The sequence below is a fragment of the Anser anser genome (genome assembly GCF_964211835.1).
Source record: "Anser anser genome assembly, chromosome: 1".
Lineage (NCBI taxonomy): Eukaryota > Metazoa > Chordata > Aves > Anseriformes > Anatidae > Anser > Anser anser.
The window spans coordinates 126,430,605-126,446,445 of record NC_139720.1 but is presented as its reverse complement, the minus strand read 5'-3'; the positions used below and the strand labels follow the sequence as shown (position 1 = coordinate 126,446,445).

Genomic DNA, 15,841 nt, shown 5'->3' with positions numbered 1-15,841 from the left:
ATGCACACTTGCAGCCCAGAAAACCAATCGTATCCTGGGCTGCATCAGAAGAGATGAAGGTAGGTGGAGGGAGGTGATTCTCCCCCTCAACTCTGCTCTTGTGAGACCCCACCTGGGTACTGCATTCAACTCTGGGACTCCCAGCACAAGAAGGACATGGACCATGGACCAAGGACTGTTGGAGTGGGTCCAGAGGAGGGCTATGAAGATAATCAGAGGGATGAAGCACCTCTCCTGTGAAGATAGGGTGAGAGAGTTGGGGTTGTTTAGCCTCCAGAAAAAAAGGCTCTGGAGAGACCTTATATCAGCCTTCCAATATTTAAAGGGGGCCTACAGAAAAGATGGGGAGGGACTCTTTATCAGGGAGTATAGTGACAGGACAAAGGGGAATGGTTTTAAACTGAAAAAGGGTAGGTTTAGTTTAGGTATATGAAAAAAAGTCTTACCTGCAGGGGTGGTGAGGCACTGGAACAGGTTGCCCAGAGATGTTATGTTGGTCTCATCCTTGGAAACGTTCAAGGCCAGATTGGATGGAGCTTTGAACAACTTCATCTAATGGAAGGTGTCCCTGCCTTAATTTCCTTTTATCTCTGTCCATAATTTCCTTTTATGACAAGGTTATCCACCTTGACCAATGGAATCCAGGTGATGTAATCTTTCTGAATTCCACCAAACATTTTGATACTGTTTCTCACAACATCCACCTGGACAAAATGTCCAGCATACAGCTAGATAAATATATAACATGATGGGTGTACAATTGTCTGATGGGTTTGGCTCAAAGGGTTACAGTAAACGGGGTTACACCAGGCTGGTGACCAGCTACTAGTGGGGTTCAGGCACTCCATTTTAGGGCCAATTCTCTTCAGTGCTTTCATAATTGATTTGGATGTAGGACTAGAAGGTGTATTGAGTAAGTCTGCAGATTATTCTAAATTGGGAGGAGCTGTTAACGCCGTCGAGGGTTAGAGAGGCCTTGCAGAGAGATAGTGACAAGGGGCTGGGCAATCACCAACTGCATGAAGTTCAACAAGAGCAAGTGCTGGATTCTGCACATGGGAAGGGGCAACTCTGGCTGTATGCACAGACTGGGGGACAAGAGGCTGGAGAGCAGCCCTGCAGAAAGGGATCGGGGGGTTCTGGTCGACGGAAACTTGAATATGAGCCAGCAGTGTGCCCTGGCAGCCAAAAGGGCCAACCATTCCCTGGGATGCATCAGGCACAGCATGGCTAGCCAGTCCAAGGGAAGTGATTGTCCTGCTCTACTTTGCACTGGTGCATCTTCAACCTCAAGTATTGTGCGCAGCTTGGGGCACCACAATATAAATAAGACATAAATCTATTAGAGAGTGTCCAGAGGAGGGCAGCAAAGATGGTGAAGAGTCTACACGGCAAGCCATATGAGTGGCTGAGGTCCCTTGGTTTGTTCAGCCCAGAGCAGAGCAGGCTGAGGGGAGGCCTCATGGCGGCCTGCAGCTCCCTCACGAGGGGAGCGGAGGGGCAGGCGCTGAGCTCTGCTCTCTGGGGACAGCCACAGGACCCGAGGGAACGGCATGGAGCTGGGACAGGGGAGGGTCAGGCTGGGTGTTAGGGAAAGGGTCTGCACCCAGAGGGTGGTCGGGCACTGGGACAGGCTCCTCAGGGAAGTGGTCATGGCACTGAGCCTGCTGGAGTTCAAGAAGCGTTTGGACAAGGTTCTCAGACACATGGTTTGATTTTTGGGTGGTCCTGTGTGGAGCCAGGATTTGGACTCGATGATCCTTGTGGGTCCCTTTCAACTACGATTCTATGATGAGGGCTCATACTAAACACATGCTTAAATCCCTATGAAGCCAATCATATTTAGTCCATTGGGATGGGACAGACATAGGCAGGGAGCATCACTGTTCATTGGAGAGTTGCTTTGAAACTTGGATTTGCATTATCATAGTGCTAGTAGTCAGTGTGATTTTAAAAAGAAAAAATAAGTCATTTTACTATTTTTATTTTGTTACAAATCCTGGAATTTGATAGACAACTTACTAACTCGTTCCACTCAAATTCTGTCCTTTAGTGTTCTTACAGTGACAGTCCCGCTACTTGCCTTGGATGACTAGACTCCAGTTAAATCTCACCATCTGAATTAATTCTCAATTTCAGATTAATTTTATCTTCTCTTATCGATGTTTTGTCATTTGAGTGCACTTTCTGACCCTGCTTATTAAGGGGAGGGTTTGATTTAAGTTTTAAATTAAAACAGCATTCTTCCCTGGGATCACATGCTGATAAAAAATGCTTTGCAAATTTTGTGACTTAAAAAAAAAAAAAAAAGCAATAACATTTTTATCTGAAGAGTACAATTATGTTTGAGGTGACCAACAAAGACAAAACAACATTCTGATAGTTTAAATACTCTACAAAGTCAACACAGTAAAAATGGGCTTGACTGAAAAATACATCAGTCAATAAAGCACAATCATAATTTCACATCACTCAGAAGAATATGTTTACCTGTGGCTGCATTAAAGACTGAAAAATTAATTTTGCCAACTTTCAGGGGGGACTAAATGACCTTTTGCCAGAACCACCATAGCAAATGTTTAATTACTTTCTGACTTCTTGCATGATAGCAAAACCCCAAATCCCACAAGGTATGTGAGTGCAGAGTCCCATCAAACAAAGGTCAAGGAGAGGATCTTACATACAACCAATTCTAGTCCCCTATATATTTATAGCTACTCTGAATGGGGTGAAAAAGAAAACAGAGCAGGATGCATGTGCTAGCTCAAATCCACGATAAGTTGTGCTACTGAATTTTGGATGAATTGCAAGTGGTAGGTCAGTTTTACCAAACAAAAAGGGAGTTATGACTGTTAAATCTCACAAAAGCATGGGCTATTATTGCCAGATCAATACATGATAAATAACAGTGTATCCCACACAGACTGTGTATCTTAAATCAACCCTGTCAAACCATGCCTGTTGAAGCAGAGCTAAAAATGACATTGAAATTTTTCATGCAGTTTGTACTTCAGAGTAAATCCAAGGAGAAGTAAAGAAACAGTGGATCCTCTCAGAGAAATTACTCTTATCTAGCAACAGCATTCCTGCTTCACCAGGGCTGAGGACATCTAACTAGCAGTGTCACTCAGGCGTTCCTTCCCACAGAACTGAGTCTTAATTTGAAGAGTACACAGAGCATAAAATACAGAAGTGAATCACGACAGCCTTATACCCCATGCCTCCTGTTCATCTCCCCAGACAACTCCACTTTTGCTTTCAGCGACTAGTTTCCAAACTTTTCTGACAAGTGAGTCACTATCCATCCGCCCATGTTTCTTTTGGAGAAGAGAAGCCTTATGCAATTTTTTGTTGCTGAGAAAGGCTCACCCATTGCAAGTGGGTGACGGGGAGCAGCCACCACACAGAGCTGGAGATGTGGGAGAGCTAGCCTCAACACCATGGCCACATCCCACATTACTATGCACAAAATCCTCTTAGAAAATGGCTGAAGGCTGTAATTAACATAATAATCCCACTAACAGTTATGTTATTCATCAAAAAAGACAACTTTCTTTTTTTCCTGAACATTTGACAGAATCACCTCCTAAATACCAACTTCCCTTTTAAATCTCTGGGTTTACCAAACATTTCACTCCATGCCTACTTAACCCTGACTCTGGTTTCCACCTGCATTCCCTCCCCAGCTTGTCTTCTCTATTACCAATGTGTTTCTGTTTAACATCATTTAAAAATTACAGTTTTAGGTCAGTACATCTAAATGTGTTCTGTTGAAAAACAAATAAATAGCATTAAGCATATTTGAAATTTCTCTGCTAAATATCATCTGAACTGAAATACACCTCCAAGGATTTCAAAGCTGCTGTAGCTCTTTGTCATATTATATTGATATTAGCCCTATAAGCTAGCTAAAGATTTTTCCTTTTTTGAGAGCGGGAGCCCTTTGTTTGCTCTGTGTTTTCTCAGACACAAAATTCTTATTGTTTTAACAACCACTTATTTTTTTCTGGAAGACATCTCTTCCAGATAGACTTTCTGGAAACACCAGCAATAATTTCTGACCTATTATGGATAAATCAGCAGCATTAAATGATCTTCAAAGCACTTCTGTGGATGGTGCAAAATGTATATAAACTGCTGCAGTTATTGACAGTTATCTACCTTCTGGTGTCATTACACAGAACAGCCTAATATACATAATCACAGTAATTATGCAGAGTACAGCACAAACAAAAACAAAATGATATGCTGCTTCACACTGCCACTCTTTCAACCAAATTCATTTTCACATTTACAGTATTGCAAATATGGACAACATTATTAAAGCAAAATTTGAACACAATTATGAGTACCAACTGCACATTAAATTTGTGTTTTCCCTCTTCAGTAAGTTTTGGCTATTTTGATGCATTTTTGATGGCATGTTAAACCAATGAAAGTCCAAAAACCTGTAAGTCTACCCACTTCTCTGTCAACAGTATCTCTGAATGTTAAACATTACAAAATCTGTAATCACCTACTGCCTTCAAGCTAGCATTTCCTGCTTTACATAGCACAAGGAGCTGGAATTACCACACACAAAAATATCCTGACATTAAGTCCAAAAATTTGGTCCAAAATCACATCTGCTGGTTGAAGAGGAAAAATAAAGGATGGCCCAGTGTAAAGCCTCCAAGGGAAAAAGCTTGATACCAGCAGCAGCTGTGGAAATCTTTTCCACCTAACTATTTGTATACTAACACTTTCACAAGTGGTTTCATCTATTCAGGCTTATGACATTTGAGTGTGGGAAGGGGGAGAAAGAAGGATCATTACAAGCAAGTTCCAGAGGAAAACAAAACTCTGAATATTTTGTTGAAGGACTAAATCAGTAGAACGTTTATGCACACTGACCCATGCTAACGATGTCCTCCTTCGCACCAAGTGGGTGCCCTGGTGGGAATTCAAACCAAGACCACCAAGAGATGTAGACTAAGGGAGAGTCAGCTAATGTGAGAATAAACCTGTAGAGTCCCCTCTTGGGTCAGCAGATGATGTTCAGGTAACCCAAACTGGTCGAACACAGGAAAGACCTTGGCACCAGCAGCCATATCACTTCAGCCACTGTCGTGAAGGTTCCCAGTCCCAAAGACCTGTGTGAGCAGAAAAACACAGTTTTTCTTTGGCCATTCCCTTAACCAGCTTCAGTTCTTATTTTAAGAGTAAAAGCTAAAATGCTAACATTTCTTAAGGAAACAAGGCCATGAAACAACACTGGCTTGGTGTATACATCTGTGCCTGTTTGTCTTTCATTTCAGTGTCTCTTTCCTAACCTTTTGTGAGCCTGTTGGCCAATTTTCTTCTAATGCGACAGGCAAGAAGAAGTCTCAAAGACATTAAGTTCCTACACGTTTCCGGAAAATAGGGCGTGGGTAGAAGAGAAAGACCTCATTAATGCTGCCTGCGAGGGAAAGGCTGTCGGGCAAACTCCTACCTCTTTAGGAACCAGATTGCAAATGAGAGAGAAAACAACAAGCAGTAATGAGTATCTCAAGTGTGGGAAAAGCTTCACTGAGTGCTCGTACCTTAGTAGGCTGCAGAGGATCCAAACATAAAAGCCCAAACCATAGGAATCCAAACTTCCTTTTCAATCTGTTTCTGACATTCGGTCTTACCATTTGGGATAATTCAATCTCGTTTAGTTTCAGGACCTGAAATGAGAAGGGGAGCAGATATGTCTGTGTTTGGGGTCCAAGTGTGCGCATCTGTGAGCTCACATAAGCTTCATGCAGGAAGAAAATGCCCCACATAAAATAAAAAATTACTCAAATATATTAAATGTCCAGAGGCTGGGAAATTGCTTTCTATAATTGCTGATAATTGATGGCTGTTGATAAAACTGATGGAATGCTGGTTATTGAGTGAATCCTGTTCAGGAGTGCATTATATGGACAGCGCAACAGCTTACAGGAAAGGAAGTGCCTGATTTCCACAAAAAAACTTAAACAAAGATGAAAGCTTTATAATCAGAGTCGAGGTTGTGGCTTGCGTATTAGATAAATATCTTGCTTCTGTGTATCTAGCTGACTAGAGCAGCTTTGACTCTGATAAAATTCTGTATTTATGGTTTAGAGTCAAACAGTAGCCAATTCTTCACAAATTTCTTCACCATGAGTGTGGTTTTGATTTTTTTTATTATTTTTTTGTCAGCATGTTTCATTCTGTGTGGCCTGTGACTGGTTTTCCACCGGGTGCAGATATTCAGGTCCTCGCTTTCCTTGGCAGAAAATCTCCTACAACTCCCCTAAAGTGCAAGCCTCAGTTCTTCACTCCTAATACACTCTGACAATAAAAAGGTCTTCAAGTTGTCACCTAGAAGTTATGGCAACTGCTTGAAGACAATGTCTGAATCTAGCTTTTCAAACACCTATTTTTTCATCTTAACATTTGTTTTAACCTTAATTTCTACAGAAACAATATAAAAGATAATAAGGTTTTAAGTATGAAGGATGACATTTTTATTTGTTTTTTTAATTGAAACATTTTCAAAAATATTTCCATTTCAGAAGAAAAATTCCTAATGCACATGTTGGGTAAAGAAAATGCATTACATAGAACATTTTCAGCTTCTGTCTTAGAGTCGTGATATTTAATTTTTGCATACTTTTTTTTTTCTGGGAGTGTTGTGTCCATTTTACTTCATCTTGTGATGTTGCTAGAATGAATTAATTTCATGCTTAGATCAAACCACCTCCCTAATAGGTTCACTTACTCTTTTGGCCATGCTGACAACGCTCAATGGAGCACAACGTTGAAACTGTTGAGCAAGCACATGCAAACCTGCTAATACCTATGAGAGGTCAGTTCAGCTTCAAAAAAAAAAAAAAAAAAAAAAAAAAAAATCAGCCACAACAGCACCAGAGCTAAAAAGTCTGGCCTTTAAGCAGGTATAGCCAGGTTAGGTTAAATATAGTGTAGCCACTTATGGCCAAGGGCTTTCTTTCACAGTTTGCATGCGTGGCAGGTTGATAAATCTGGAATTACAGCCAGTCCTCAGGAGAAAGGCTGCATGCAAGCTCCATGGGGCTTTGATAGTTCAGAAAAAGGGCAAAATGCTAAGGATCTCAAAGAGCCCAGGTTGACTCGGTAGAGCAAACCTTTTTGGAGTCACCTTTTACTAACTCTACAGGAGACCAGGGCTGTGTTCTCTGCTCCTGTTCTCATGAGGTTATAACCTCTGAGTAAAAAATGTATTCAAGGTTCACAAAATCACAGGTTGGTTGAGGTTGGAAGGCAGATCATGTGGTCCAATCCCCTACTCAGAATATGCATGTTTACCAGTCTTCTAGCAGAAAGGCATGAGTTTTGCCAATAGGTATCTTTTCCAATAAAGTTCAACATTAAAAGAAGCAATACTTCTATAAAACTTGTATCAACTGGTTTAATAAAATATACTCTCTCTCCCTAAAATTTCACATCTTTTATTAGACCGAAGTGTTTGCTACTATTACTACTGCTGTTGCTACTATAAAATTTCAATCTTCTTACATGGGCTTTAAGAGTAGGTTTTATAGATTCTTCACCAGTAGTTAAGAACTCTTGACTCTTACCTCTGTGTACTTGAATAAATTGGCTCATATCCTTTGTTAAATTGTTATTAGTCATATTTATTACCTGAAGATTTAATCCTTCACTTGAGAGACTCATACAGAGAGTAAGGAGGTATACAGTACTGGAGGGGCACGTCTCTGAGTTGTCTACCTTTTCCAAGGTACCAAAGGCAAGATCTCTAGCCATACAGCTACCCCCCTTCACAGCAGGTAATGATCTCCCTTTAACACCTGAAAAGCATTTCTTATTTAACAATGGCAGATAATTAAATAATCAGAGAAGCATATGCCTATGGAGACCACTCAGTCCCAGGCACAACAGTGAGAATGTTTTTTTTTCCTCTAATTAGTATTGAAGCTGATTTCCTCCTTAACTCTTTATCTTACCATGCATTTGAATTTTGCAGAAGCGTTCACTTTGACTCTAAGAAAAGCAGTGTTTCAAACAACTTCCACCTCTGCTGATGTCTGGATTAGCACTCCTCCTGGAGCAAAGCGTTTCACAGAATGGCTCTGCTTAGCAGGATGTGGCACCCTGTATTTGTGCGAATCAATCCAGGCAATTTCAGGGTCACTTTTAGCAAAGGAAAGCCTGCCTGTTAAGACCAGATAAGAATGAGGTCATTGATTTATTTTTTCCTCATTATCTGGCAAGGTTTCAGTTGAAGCCTAAACCCATTATCTCTGTGGAAATACAAACATGAGTTGGTCCCTTGAAGCAAGTTAATTTAGTTTGAGAACAGTTAGGGAGTTACCTTCTGAATTCAATCAGCTAATAACTCCTGATGGATATGGGTCATAGCAGATCAAGGCATCGTGCTGGTTCAAGCTGAATGCAATTCCAGGTGATATCAGAGAAGCACATTTCCCTTTCACACCGAACCACGGCTGCAGCTTCCAGCCACCATCTCCAAATTCTCCATCAATAAAAGAGACAAATTCATGTCCGGGGGGGAACATCCTGGGGACAAGAACAGCTGCAGTGCCTTTGAGCCATGGCTCCCCCGAAGCTTTCCCTTCATGCAGGGAGGAAATCAGCAGGGGAAGGACTTGCCCCTTCCAGCCAGGCTAAACAAGGCCCCGCTGCTCCCTCACAGTAATTAAACTGCATGGATGTTAAAATCCAGCCCCCACCACCACCACCACGGCCCAACGTGGGATCCGTTTTCTATTCCCAGGCAGCACACAATCCCTGTTTGCCTGCGTTTCTAAAGAAGAAGCAACACTCCTCATGGGCCAGCAGCCCTGTTTCAGGCTGGGCTGGGAAAACATTTCCAGTTTAACGGCCAAGTTAGAAAATAACACCACGACAGAAACCCTGACAGGCTGGAGTATGCTGTAAAACCCGCTGGTATCGCTGTAATGAAGGGGAAGCAAATGGTGCAAGGGCAGCACATTGTGACTGTTCTCTGAAGGAAATGCAGGGCTACCGCAAGCTAAGTGCAGCTCCCTCCCACAGAAACTATTTTTCATGTTACATGAAAGCAAATTTCTTCCCATTTCTTCCCAATATTACCTCAGGACATTAGCTGGATTATAATTCTTGCATTTTTCCAAGCTGATTTCCACCTTAATTTCGTTTTGAGCGCCTGATTAAATTTACCCTCTCCGACGAAACAGACATTCAATTTAACTCCAGCTTGACGTTACCGTCACACTGAAACACAGTGCTCACGGTTGTGCTTTTAGTTAAAGAGCAATTTTGTCACCGGTTTGAAGAGGCAATCCCTAACCACAGCTCGTTGCTGTGCACCAGCTCAGAAAGCAATCAGAGCAATACCACATACAGCGCAAAAAGGGGAGCCAGCCGTCTCTCTTCAGGGAGCTACAACGCGCTGAGCTACAGGACGAGGGAGGCCGTGTGTCATGCTTGCCCGGCACATTTTACCTTTCCCAAATGACCCTCTTCATCCCACCAAGATGCACCGTGGGACCACGTGCGAGGTGAAGCACCAGTGTTCATTTTGTTTCCTCATCCTTTGGGGAACTGAATTCAACACCTAAAAGCACGGGGCTCTTTGTTTCATCAGAGCAGTCCTCAGGGCTCTCCCTCTTTCACGTGGCTGGATCAATGTGGCCTTTTGGCTACTTTCTCCCCTGGGACTCTGAGGGGAAATCCAGGCTACGTCTACATTATATCAGTACGGAACCCATGGATCTCTGGGGTATTTCACGTGCCTTGCTCCCAGGCTGACCCCTCATAAAAAAAATTACTCAGAAGAATTATATCGGATCAGATTGAAGGCCCATTTCTGGTCCAGTGTCCTGCTGCTGACAGGAGCCAGTAGCAGATGCTAAGGGAAATAATTTTTAAAAAAGAGCCATTGTGCAGGCCTTTTCCCCGCTCTATGCCCAGCAGCCAGCAGCCAGCCACCCAGGGGACTCCTGCAGCAGAGACATCATCTCTGTGCTGCATAGCTCTGGATGGCTTTATTTTTCCTATTACTTTGTCTGGTCGCTTTTGAGCCTATCCAAACCCTTGACACCGACAGGACACTGTGAGGCTGGTTCCAGCGTAATCGCACATCATGAGGAAAATGTTTGCTGTTGTTTGCTAAGCTGCAACCCGATAATTCTACATGATGTCTCTCATTCTTGTTCTCCGAGAAACACAAATAATCATCTGCTACTTATTTTCCCTGTGCCACTCATGATTTCAGACATGGCCATCACATGCCTTTCTACCTTCTCTTTTTCCCTCTGAGGAATCTATTTAATCAGTCTCAATTCAGAAGCCACTCCATATTTCTGCAAATACTTGTCAGGTTCCCCTGGTCCTTTCCAGCTCAACTCTGCTTTCTTAGACAGGGAGACCAGAACTGCTTGCAGTAATCAAGAGGTGACTGCACAACAAAATGATTATTTTGTTTTCTGTGTCTTCCCTAGTAATTTCTGACAATCTGTTTGCTGTTTTGAACATTGCTCTGCCCAAGCCAACATTTCTTAGAACCACTCATAGCCAATCTGAGCTCTGTTTCCTGAGAGGTAACGGGTAATTTAAAGCCCATCTTCAGCAACATACAGTTGGGTTGATTTTGTCCTGTGTTTGTTATTTTGTACTTGTTGGCTCTGATTGCATGCTGCCATTTCACTGCAATGTCACTTGGCGTTGTGAGCTTTTTCTACATTTTGTAAGGCATATTTTTATTTTTCCTACCGTTAATAACTTAGTTTAAGAAACACCTAGTGCATCGCTATTTAGCACATTTTCCTGGCCACTAATGAGTATGCTGGACGTCACAGATCTTAGCACAGACCCCTGTGGCATTTCATATGCTACGTCCTCCTACTGAAGTAGCTGCCCGCCTATTCCTACCCCTCCCATCCCCTTCTTAGCTACTGATCAGTCCCAGAGGGGATCTTTCCTTTCAGCCTACAGCAGTGTTGCTTCTTCAGGACCTTCAGGATCTTTCCTAAAGTCCCTTTTAAAAACTGGTGTCAAATTGCCATTTTCATTCTCAGTGGTCCTTCAGTACAGAGGATTTATGTGAAGGGGATGTCTGTGTCTTTCTGCTTAGCTACGGCAAGTTGGCTTTTGCTTCATTTGCAACTCATGTGGATTGCCATTGATGGAAAGTTTGAACCCACACAGCCACACTGACCCTTCCCTTGATGATTCTGGGTTCATCGTCTTATTGTTATGGTTACTCATCTAAAGCCTGAGATGTTAAACAAATGAATGCCAGGGACAGAGTTCTTCTAATAGCATCCAGTCATTTGGCAACAGATCTGGTAGTTATTCCAAATTAATCTGGTTATTCCAAACAAGATTTAATTTTGCATACATACTTCAGTGCTAATTCTGCTTGTTTTTATGTTAACAGGCTTGTTTTTACCTTAGCCCTTTTCTGATTTTTCACTTAATGCCTTGAAATATATAAACGTGCAAGTTTCAAAGGCAAAGAAACTCACCTCCTCAGAATATGGCACAAGTCCTTAGAGCTTTATACATACAATAAATTAAAAATCACCAGGATCTTAGACACTGTTTTGCATGTATGAAGTGCTATCTGTAAAAGAATTTAATCAGAAAATTAATTACAAAATGTGACAAGTGGCCCGAAACCTCTAGTCCTAGCTGCAGTATAGTGTATACAGAATTTTATGAAGTGGTATAAAGAGAAAATTGTTTCCAGAAGGCATCAGACAGATAAGATAGTAAAGATAAGGACTTCCAGACAACAAGCTGGAAAACAGACCACACAGCAATGCCCAACAACAAGCCAGTATAATCAGGTTACCAATGTTCCAGTTAGCTCTGAGCAGGTAGGTGTGTACCCACTCGTGTGAAGTAAGACTGGACATTAAAAATGCTCTTTTCTCTGAAAGCAGATCTTACGATGTACGTTAATATTGATGGATTGTTCTCCAGTGATGAGGCAAAAGCTACCAGTGGAAGAAAACTAATGAATTGGAGTTTTGTCACTGACAGCCGTGTCTGTGTGTGTACAGGGACATAAGGATGGACACAGGAGCTCATGGAGTGCTGTAGAAACACATGCATCAAGCTTTGCAGCTCACATGTCTTTTTGAAATTGAAATGTGAAACAGGTACGGTGGTGCTACTTTCCCCTTGTGAAACGCATTCAAACGTTTCATTTCAGATGAAATGCTTTTTGGATGGGGCCGTTTATGTCACTGGAGCTACAGCAAGTGCCACTAGTCAATAACTAGTATCATTTACTGCAAAATTTAGTGTCCAAAAATACCTCCCTCCACAGCACTCCAGCAGCCAGGAGGACACATGTATAATGAACATTTCAGTTCCTAGCACTCATAAAGAAAGGAAAACCCAGCCGCGTTAGATCCCAAACTCAACCACATTTGGACAATCGCTGCACAGAAGCACAGTGTGAATGAACGGTTTCCAGCTAATTAAAACCTAACAGCCACAGCAATGTTTCCAACTCAGCACATCTCACTAATGTTTCCTCTTTTTTTTTTTTTTCCCATTAATGTTCATTTCATGTAATGTTTTAGCGGTGTTTGTGTCTCTTGGTGCAGTGTAAATCCTGATGCCCAGAGCTAGGCCAGCTTCCTTCCACCTTTCACGCTAAGCGGCTGTACCCAGCACTTATGCACAGCCACTGTGTAGGACCACAGGCCAAATCTGACCCATGGCAAAAAAAAGACACTCTTCAATCCATCTGTGTTACCATTTCAACCCCCCTGACTTTTTAGCATTTAGATTTGGCAGTGCTGCACAGAAGACTCATCACTGTCTTTCTCCCAGGTAACTCTTGCAGCTGAGGTGGATTTTTTTTATATTACAAGTTTGTCTTTGTGACAGGACAAAGATACATCTGCAAAATTCCAGGAAACCGGTTGCCTGACAGGTTTGGGGCTTTTCTGTGCCATTGGGGACGAGGGAGCGGGGGCGGTTTCTATCAGTTTATTTCCTCTGCTGCTGTGCCGAGAAGCATATCGCCACTGCCGAGCAAACCTCACGCTGCTGACTTGTGAGAGCAGCACCGGCACCAACAGCAGGCTTCAAACCACAGACTTTCAGGCTAAAAGCAGAAATCCTAGCAGTTTCTGAAAAACAGCCAGCCTCTGTGGCTGCAGACGGAGCAGATTTGCATTTTCTTTGAGGAGGTGCAGAAGGAGGTAGCACACTTACTGACCGCTATTTATCCTGTCACCTGGATCTTCTGATGGCTCTTTATTCATCATTTTTCAAAAAATCACCCGTCCAGCATTAAAACAGGGCTAGGTAGGGTGTCCGCTAAGTGAGGTGGGTAGGAGGGACGTACGCCAGGCTGCCGGTGACAGTCTTTTCCCACCACCACCCCCCCGATAACCACCCTGCAGCTCTCCCAGCGTTATCAGAAGCGCCCAGGAGCACCGAGATGAGAAACATGGACGCGCTGAAGCACGAAGCGGCGTGGGATTGCAATGAGCTGCTGATCCTTAACAAATAATTTGGTAAACACAAACAGCCGTTCCCTACGGTGACCTGTTCTCGGGTGCCCCGCAGAGCTGCGTGCCAGGTGCCAGAGCGGGCGACTTGCACGGCGCGCTGCTGCTACCTGCAGACAAAACCCATGGCACTGCCAAGCCTGCTCGCCACAGCTGGTTCTGACTTTTCCAGTAAGTAAACTGGCCTCAGAGGTAATAGAAATTAAATCACAAAAGAGGCGATTTGGGGCACTTTGATGGGGCATTTCTTAACTTATTCCTTGCTCTAAGCAGCCATATGTTCCAGTCTGCTCGTACCATGGCTACAGGCTCACCAAGAATACAAGCGTGGTATCAACCCTCTCTGAAATGGCAGCACATGTTGCAAATGACCTTGAAGACTGTTTTCCTACAGGAAGATCAAGAGATATGGAACCTGACTTTTCTTTTTTTTTTTTTTTTTGTAAGTGCTGCTTGTTTCGTTTCCATTAAAAATACCATCTGGCAGGAATCTAATCTCAGAAATCAACACCCAGGTCTAAGAGAGGAACTCTGCCCCAAAAACTATTCTGTGTTATCAACTTCTTTAACTGAGAACTTCAGCTCACTCAGCCAACTTTTTATAAGCATTTCAAAGCATACGCCTGAGGAGAAATTCCATTTAACAGCTAGCGGTGCAGCAGGTCAACACAGCATTTTATTTCTCTTACCGATGCCAGCCATCTTAAAATCTTTGAAGGTTTTGCAGATTTAAAACCTTTTTTTAAAAACAGGGTGCATTTAATGCTGCCTCCCACACGGTGAGCAGCAGAGATGAGACGAATTCTGACAAGAGGGCTGCAGCTCCGCAGTCACCCTGCCCTGCCCGTACCCGTTTTGGGGCGGTTTTGCTTCTTCTGAAAGCACGGGGAGCACCCCTAAGCATCAACAAGAACTGTGTGCATGCTTAAGAGCTGGAAGCAGAGATGCGATTTTATTTTCATATTACAGCATGACCAAATCCACTTTTTTACCACTTTAACTCTCTAGATTCCATACAGAAGAAAGTGCTCACAGTATTTTGTTTTTTACCCTTTTAATTTCAGTAGTTACGTTGCATACCATACTTTACCATACCCTTCACAGAAGAGAGCAGCAGATGCAAGCAAATCAGCTGCACACGACCACAGAAATATTAGTCTCTTCTAAATGTTTTCCTCCGTTTTTTGATTCTGTAGCGGTGAGTAAGATAGTAGGGTATAAGCATACAAATGCATTGCACACAAGCAGTATATTTTAAGTGTAGTATCTTGAACACATTTATTATCTTGAAATCCCTATGCTTTTAGTTAAAGAGTTCATAAACCTGCAAACTTGTCTAACCTTTTATGAATAATGCTCTTCTGAAGAAAAAGTAAGCAAGCAATAAAACTTGTAGATGGTAATTCATTGTGGGGTTTTGGTTGGCTTTGTGTTTGTTTTTTGTTTTGTTTTGTGTTTTTTTTCTTAAATTATGGGAAAACAACAGCACTCTTTAAAGTTTAGATGCGGTAGATCAAATATTGGCTCTTGCACAGAGCTATGGCTTCTCAAGGTCCCATGTGAAGCTGACAGCCCAAAGCAAAGAAGGAGCTTTGGCTCACGAAGTGGTGAGGTTTGTGTTGACTTAAATCCATGTACAGTTCACCACCAATACAGCTTAAATTAAACTGTGAAAAATACATGAGGTAATAGAAAGAGATTCAAGAGAGATAGCTATATTATATTATGTCTATTTCATTTCCAACGACTACGAAATTTTGCTTTGCAAGGAAATGTCTAGGTCCTTGCACTACACCAAGCTGACATGTTCAAAGAGTTGAACCTCTGAAATGTATGCAAAATTGAATTGGAACAGATGAGGATATTGCCATAAAAAAAAAATGGTAATGTCTTCATTTATTTATAGTAATTCTAAATGGAGCAAAGAGATTTCCGAAAGAGCGAAAAAGAATGAAAGTTCAATATATTCAGCTTAGTTAAAGTAGAGATTGTAGTTTTCCAGACTTCTGCTTAAACTCTCAGGAAAAAAAAAAATGTATGTAGCTAGCAAAAAGGAAGCAGAAACAAAAATCAATTTCAGTACTCCATAGTGACCGGGTTAAAAGTTATCTTCTGTAACATATTTCCACTTCTCTTACTCTAGTTTTATGGCTAGTTTTTGTCTCACTTCATCCTCCTCTTTAAAGACTACTTTAGTCTCCCAATTTCTTTCCTCTTAAGAGGCATATTAGAGAAAACTTGTCGCTGAAAAATTATACAAGGTTGATTATTGTTCACAGAAATTGGGGTAGATTATAAGTATTGAATATATCTTTTCATCTTGCATTTCCTAC

The 15,841-nt window shown here is 42.1% G+C and overlaps 1 long non-coding RNA gene across 2 annotated transcripts; it reads right to left on the bottom strand.

Moving 5' to 3' along the window:
* Positions 1-209: 209 nt before the first annotated feature.
* On the bottom strand, positions 210-7,878 carry LOC310899607. Of its 2 annotated transcripts, none has more exons than XR_014584421.1 (3): positions 7,590-7,878; positions 5,565-5,690; positions 210-5,132 (listed from the first exon to the last, which is right to left on the bottom strand). It is a non-coding gene; the product is annotated as an uncharacterized lncRNA (long non-coding RNA). The 2 variants fall into 2 exon arrangements; XR_014584422.1 differs by having other exon boundaries at positions 7,654-7,878.
* Between the last annotated feature and the right edge of the window lie 7,963 nt (positions 7,879-15,841).